The 6,114-nt window shown below is 39.3% G+C and overlaps 1 long non-coding RNA gene across 1 annotated transcript; it reads right to left on the bottom strand.

Annotated features, from left to right (window-relative positions):
- Positions 1-436: 436 nt before the first annotated feature.
- LOC149161162 (uncharacterized) lies at positions 437-4,112 on the bottom strand. The gene is made up of 2 exons (XR_016261862.1): positions 2,381-4,112; positions 437-2,121 (listed from the first exon to the last, which is right to left on the bottom strand). It is a non-coding gene; the product is annotated as an uncharacterized LOC149161162 (long non-coding RNA).
- Between the last annotated feature and the right edge of the window lie 2,002 nt (positions 4,113-6,114).

Raw genomic sequence — 6,114 nt, 5'->3', positions numbered from 1 at the left:
CAAGGTCCAAGGCATGCAGTTTTTCCCTTGGAGTCTGTGATCTCCATTTCAATGCATCTACATGTTTTCTTCTTGTCTCTGTTGGGACTTCAAAAAAAAAAAAAACTGACCGTAATATGAAAATAAGCAGTTCAATATATACCAACTTCAACAGAAAGGGAAAAGAGAAGCCATACCTAAAAACTTGAATGAATGCAGGTTCTAGAGATTATAGGTGTCTTCTTCACTGAACTGGATCTTGGTGCTCCTGTAGCTGTTCGGCTGCACAAGAAAAGATCTTGGTGCTCCTTTAGCAAAAGAATATGGAACCTAATCCTTGAAGTCTCCTTGGATATTTTGTGCTTTAGTCTATCTACAGATTTATTATACTTGTTTAACAACTTGTTGACCTGTTAATATCATGATGTCTGTGGGCGTTGATCCCCATTCCAAGCACTATTCATATAATAAGTCACAGTTTGATTGCAACAATTCTCTGTCCAACAGTTGTCCGAATGTTTTGAGAAAGAACAATAGTGGTGTTTTGAGAAAGAACAATAGTGGTAGACAGAGTGATTCAAATAGCCTTGGGAGGCCTCTTCCTAGATCTATGAGAACCTTCCGTTCCCGATTTGATGAGGGAGTAGGTAAAGCCAAAGCAGTGGAAAGCAAAGCTTTTAGTGGTCCTTGACCTTCAATTCAAACTCGGATTATAAAAGTGTTGACTAAAATTTGGATTATAAAAGTGTTGATTTTCTAATATGAAACCATAGATGAAAGGTGAGAGGATACATCCTTGATGAAGGGGCTTTTCTCTCTCCTGAAGACACTGGAAATAGACTAAAAAGTGAGAAACAAGTTCATGACTTAACCTAAATAATCTCATTCCCAGGTTAATTAATCTGCGAGTACAGTTGCAGTTCCTGTTTCTCATAGTTGTGTGATGTTTTCTTTTTGAAGTTTTGTCTCTCTTGCAACCATTTCACTCTAGTTTTCTACGCCAAGAGCATTTCCTCTAATAGACCCTGTTACTATCTACAGATTTATTAGACTTGTTTAACCAACTTGTTGACCTCATAATATCATGATGTCTGTGGCCGCCGATCCCCATTCCAAGCACTATTCATATAATAAGTCACAGTTTGATTGCAACAATTCTCTGTCCAACAGTTGTCCGAATGTTTTGAGAAAGAACAATAGTGGTAGCCAGAGTGATTCAAATAGCCTTGGGAGGCCTGTTCCTAGATCTATGAGAACCTTCCGTTCCCGATTTGATGAGGGAGTAGGTAAAGCCAAAGCCAAAGCAGTGGAAAGCAGAGCTTTTAAAAGAACATGGGCAAAGTAGGAGCGCGTGGAATGTATCGCCATTATTAAAAACAGTTGCAACATCAGGTACTCTTGAAACTGAAAATTTGAAGATTATTTATATAAGTTTGGTAGAAGATTTGGAATCAACATCAACGGAGTTGCAAAGGAAGGCAGTAGCACAGTTGAGGTTATATGCAAAAAAAAACTTGGAGAATAGGATTATGATAGCTAATGTAGGGGTTGTAAATCCTTTAGTATCATTGTTACATTCTGTGGATCCTCTAACACAGGAAAATGCAGCCACTGCTCTGTTGAATTTGTCTCTTTATGAAAACAACAAGTTTGAAATAACAGAAGGTAGAGCTATCAAGCCCTTTATACATGTACTAAAGTCAGGGACATCAATAGCGAAAGAGAATGCAACTTGTACTCTTTTGAGTCTGTCACTCATAGAGGATAATAAAGTTACAATAGGAGCTTCCGGTGCGATTCCTCCCTTGGTAGCTCTGCTTATTAATGGTTCCTTAAGAGAGAAAAAAGATGCAGCTACAACCCTTTAACCTTATAAGCTTATGGAGAATAAAGGTCCAAGGCATGCAGTTCTTCCCTTGGAGTCTGTAATCTCCATTTCAATGGATATCTACATGCTTTCTTCTTGTCTCTGTTGGGACTTCAAAAAAAGTTGACCGTAATATGAAAATAAGTAGTTCAAAATATACCAACTTCAACAGAAAGGAAAAGAGAAGCCATACCTGAAAACTTGAATGAATGCAAGTTCCAGAGATTATAGGTGTCTTCGCTGAACTGGATCTTGGTGCTCCTGTAGCTGTTCGGCTGCACAAGAAAAGATATTAGTGCTCCTGTAGCTGTTTGGCTTCACAAGAAAATAGTTGTTCTGCTTCACAATCTCCCTCAATACATGCCCTGGTGCGGCTTTCATACTCTGTGCAGCTACACAATGTAAAACCCTATCTATATCGCTCAACAAATAGGGAAAAAATGGAAACGGGAAAAAATAAAATTTTATATTCATAATATTGGAGGCAGAATTCACATTCTTAGCAGGAAAATGCCAACTAAGCTAATGGAATACCATGGTGGAGGTCTTCAATGAGACATTTCGTGAACACGAAACCTTCTCTCGTAGAGACAAGCTAGACAACGACAAGCAAGAAACTTGCTAGACAGGAATGCAAATGAGAGGGTGGTTTCTGCAATGGTCATCCACCTTCATTCTGCAACACAAGCCTGTTGCAAGCCATGGCCATCTACTTTCATTCGGTAATGCAATCCCGTTTCCAGCCATGCTGTTCTACCTTCACTCTGTAATGCAAGCTTCAGGTTCGCTGGTCGAAGAAAAAGAACTCCTCTGCAACGCAAACCATGGCCGTTTACATTCAGGTTCGTTGTTCAAAGAAAAAGATGAAGTTTATACTGTTATAGAGCATTGCCAATCATTGCCATAAGGTACAGCCGATGATAGCCAGTAATAGCCATACAATCAGAGCCAGGCTGCCTGCCATACATAAGTCATAGCCGAGAGTATGCCATAGAGCATATTTAGCAATACAGAACAATATTGTTTCAGTTATAACTACATTTTTTTAATGAACGGTGGCAAATATGGCAAATATTTTAATAGTCTAACATCAGATCAGACGGTTCACAGTAAGACAGTAATATCAGATCAAACAGTTCGTAGAGACAGGTAAGATAGGAGAATTGATTTCAAAGAGCAAAACGCTTTACGTGTAATAAAAAACCAAAAACCAACCACAGTTAGAGATAGATTTTAGAGGAAAACACCTTACTCCATAATTAAAAAAACCACAGTTAAGATAGATTTCAAAGAAAAACGCCTTACAATAAGGGTTTATTAAAATACACGGATACATAACTAAGCTATCTTGACCATATTTTTGGAACCAAACCAAAAACCAATTAAAATGGCTAATAATGGAAAACCATAGCTGTTACATATCATTGCAATTTATAAAATGACAAAAAACTAGGCTATAACTCCAAAAAATTAGTCATCTGACTGCCAGTCACATTTATGGCTTTAAAGTCATAAAACATACTGCCCCACCCCAGGAAAACACTTGAGCTTTTTGAAATGTATATGGTAAATAACTAAGCTAGCTGCCATTAATTTCTACAAACATCGAAGCTTCGTTTCGCGGCAACATGAAAGTTTTACTCGTTACCTCTGCTGAGAGCTCCATTCCCTAAAGAAGCTTCGCAGATGGATTTCTTCATTCATTGATATGGTTACTGAAGTGACTCTTTACTCCCCACAGCCATAAGACACCTGCGCTCTAGATTCGTATACCTTTCAGTGTGAACCTAGAGAGCAAGTGTCTTGTGGAAGTAGAGAGTAATTGCAAGGTCTTCTTAAAATCGCGTAACCCTAGACCGAAAAAAAAAAAACCAAAAGAAAAAAACCAATGAAATAAATGCAGGCCGTCCAGTGCTTAGAACGGCATGGCCATGGCAGATCCACTTAAAAACGGGGTGCCCCCACTTGAGGGAAAGAAACGACCGCCCTCCGAAATGCCGAAGTCCACGCGCTGCCATGAAATTGGCAACCCCGAATCTTGGATGAATGCGGGTAACCTCAATGAAAGCAGTCCCGTTAATTCACCAGTGGAGAAACAAAAGAAAATCAGATGCAATCAGAAAACAATCCTTATCCACAGAGGTGTGAATCCAGTTCTCCAGGAAGGAAAGCTCGATGAAACAAAGTTGTGCGCAAATGGGGGATAAAATGATCACAACCAAACCCTAACAAAAACCTTATTAAGTCGTGACCATTGATCTACATCTAGTGGTTGAAATTCAAGGCTTCAGCTTGTTCTTTAAATCAACCTCAGCTACTTAGTACTACTTCCTTAGCGATGGATTTGCTCGTTGATCAGCTACTTAGTAGTTCTTCCTATAATGTGATGGAAAGTAAATGGATTTTGAACATATAATGTCAATTTCATTGTTGTTATCTATTTGTATATCAATTCTAGATTATGTTGTTGTTAGAAGCGGAAGACAACCTTGCAACTAGTTAATAGAAGAAGGTTTCATATGAAGTGTCTTAATGGCCAAGGGAGGCATCAAAATAAATGATAGGAGAGATGTTATAATTGATTAGCAGAATGGATTGATTGGTATAATTTGTACACTAAAAAAAGAATGGATCCACTCTATCCATACTATAAGAAGTCTTAAAGCGAGTTAGGTCACTCTCTCTCTGCATTTGTTAAGCATAAGCTAGGAAAGCGTATGGTAGTTTGTTTTGTTTGTTGCTAGACCCACTCATTGGGCCAGAGAGATTGCCTCTGCATGTAGAGGGGATTTGCCTTCACAACACCTTGAGAGTGTCAAGTATATTCGACCATGTGACATCATATTGGCAAGATGCATACACATTGGCGAGGTGCTTTAGTAACAGGATCTCACGTACTTGCCTACTATAGTACACTTGGCCCGAATAGAGTTCATAACAAGGCAAAATTTTCACTCATAAATTTATAGCACAATTTATGTTTACAACACCTTGAGAGTGTCATAGCGATTCACCTCCAGGACACTTTTCGCAGTCTTCAAGAAGGCTTACAGCAAGCCACCTCTAAGAAACTTAATAGAAAATTTCCAATCATATCTATTACAAAAATAGGTAAAGTACTCTAATACCTAAAGGATCTTTTCCTTTTATGGTTTTACATTAGGTCAAACAAAACTTCTTCCACATATGGCAGCGTGTATTAGTGTTGATAGTGTCGTCGAGATATCGACAATATTTGAAAATATCGCGATATTTTCAACAAAACAAAATATTGCCAAGAAAATATCGCGATATTTTCCTGCTTGAAAATATCTCAATATTTATGAAATATCGCTAATATCTTAACAAAATATCACGCGACAATCAATTTAATTGCCTGACAAGCTAGGTCGCAGCTAGAAAAGTAATTTTTTGGGTTTTCTTTGTTCATTTTGCTTTCTTAGCCTTGGAGAAAGAAGGGGAAGCGCTTTGTGGTGGTTTTCACGGAGGTATTGAGGATCAAACAACCATTATCACCACCAACTAAGATTTTTTTTGTGGATCAAAGATTCAAGAGCAATAATACACACTTCATTTCTTCCATTAACATATATCTTCTTAAAAACCCTATGTTAACCATTTTTTTCATAGATTTGGGGTTATGCTTGCTTGCCTCTTTGCCTCCCAACATTTTTTTTTTGCTATGTTTTTCATGCCCATGAGCCAATGGAAGGGTTCTCTATATTTGGACAAGCAGCTTCATTTCGACATGGTATCAGAGCGTGATTGCAGATCACAGGAGGACTAAAAGACATCAGCCAAGCAGAGCAATAGCGGTTGAAAACAAATATCCCGAGGTGACAGAAGTTGTTTCTAGCAATGTAGAAGCCAAGGAGTGTGACACAGAGCCAGCCAGGGCCACGCAGAGGAAGTCGGGAGCTGCACAGAGCCTCAAAGAGGCCAGCGTCGCTGATGCAGAGGGTCAGAGGGCTGACGCAGGGCATCCCAGCGCTGACGCAGACCCATTCGAGGTGACACAGGGCCAGCATGAGGCAAAAAGGGGCTGACATTGTTCATATAGAGGCAGTTGTTGGGGTCTAGAAGGTTGCAGGAATATTATAAAGTGGAGTTGGTGAGGTACTATAGTCAGAATAGTACCTGACAACGCAGGGCCAGAGGAGTTGTTATCGAGAGTTTCTAGCCGAGGAACCCGGATCAGAAATGCCATTGCACAAGTTGATCAGAGTAGGGGGCGTCTCAACAAGTGGCAAAAGGATTTCCAGAAGGGA

This window comes from Pinus tabuliformis, chromosome 5_2, assembly GCF_031772625.1.
Source record: "Pinus tabuliformis cultivar Carrire ecotype Pingquan chromosome 5_2, CPIR1, whole genome shotgun sequence".
NCBI classification, from domain to species: Eukaryota; Viridiplantae; Streptophyta; class Pinopsida; order Pinales; family Pinaceae; genus Pinus; species Pinus tabuliformis.
This window is presented reverse-complemented; position numbering and strand designations above follow the sequence as displayed.